General features: G+C 43.8%; 1 pseudogene; it reads left to right on the plus strand.

The window, feature by feature from the left end:
• Positions 1 to 430: 430 nt before the first annotated feature.
• Positions 431 to 699, plus strand: LOC116273430 (annotated as a pseudogene).
• The last annotated feature ends 642 nt before the right edge of the window (positions 700 to 1,341 follow it).

Here is a 1,341-nt window from a genome sequence, read left to right on the forward strand (position 1 = left end):
CCCGGGAGGCGGAGCTTGCAGTGAGCCGAGATCGTGCCACTGCACTCCAGCCTGGGCGACAGAGCGAGACTCCGTCTCAAAAAAAAAAAAAAAAACACATCAGTTTTGCTCTCTCTCATCTAGATAATGAATGTCACCTGGTGTGTCAATAAAAGTTCCAAACGTTTTTATAACAGGAACCCAACATTGATTTTTTATTTATTTCTTGTATTTTTCACAAACATAAGAAATTTATACTGAAAGTGTGTCTTGATTATACTCAAAGTGTAATAAAACACATCTGGTGAGACGTCATGTGATGAGAAATCCCTCACTCAGATTTGTCAGAACATTCTCTACAATTAAATCCACACTTTCCCCTCTCTCGTCTTCTCATTTTCTGTAAGGATAAGAACTCCTCCCATAGCCATTTGCTTAAAATGTGTTTTCATTCCAGGGTCTGTTGACATTCAGGGATGTGGCCATAGAATTCTCTCAGGAGGAGTGGAAATGCCTGGACCCTGCTCAGAGGACTCTATACAGAGACGTGATGCTGGAGAATTATAGGAACCTGGTCTCCCTGGGTGAGGATAACTTCCCGCCTGGGGATGTGCCCTTGTGTATCTTTGCATTTTCTCTGTTTCTCTTGGGAGCCACATCGTTCCTTGACTAAAATGGAAGCCGTATTGATTTTGAAATGAAAAGTTTCATGATGTAGCATCTGGACTTTCACTGTCCCGTTTGTTTAGATGTTCTGCATTCTTCATGATAGCTCAGTGGGGATTCCAGAACTAAAGTAGGCATAAAACCTTATCACAGCCTGGTCGTTGTGGCTCACACCGGTCATCCCAGCACCTTGGGAGGCCAAGGCATGTGGATCACTACAGGTGAGGAGTTTGAGACCAGCCTGACCAACTTGGAGAAACCCAATCTCTACTAAAAATACAAAAATTAGCCAGATGTTGTGGTGCACACCTGTAATCCCAGCTCCTGGAAAGGCTGAGGAAAGAGCATCACTTGAACCCAGGAGGCCAAGGTTGCAGTGAGCCGAGAACACACCACTGCACTCCAGCCCGGTGACAGAGCAAGACTGCGTCTCAAAAAACAAAAACAAAATCTTATGGCCGACTTTAAAGATATCCAGTTCCCTGTTTGCTTCTCCTGTGCTTTCAATTCAGTAGTTCTTGGAAGAGCTCGATGTCCACATATTACATATTACAACGCTCCCCAAGCATTCAGAAGGAGGCAGTCAGTAGAGGAATTTGTGAAATATTTTCCTAGATCCATCTGTAATGTCTTCTTTCCTATTGAAACATAGGGCTGGGACTCTAGAAAAGCTCCAGCACATCATGGTCCTTTCTT

The sequence above is a fragment of the Papio anubis genome, unplaced genomic scaffold, assembly GCF_008728515.1.
Source record: "Papio anubis isolate 15944 unplaced genomic scaffold, Panubis1.0 scaffold6693, whole genome shotgun sequence".
Taxonomy (NCBI): Eukaryota; Metazoa; Chordata; class Mammalia; order Primates; family Cercopithecidae; genus Papio; species Papio anubis.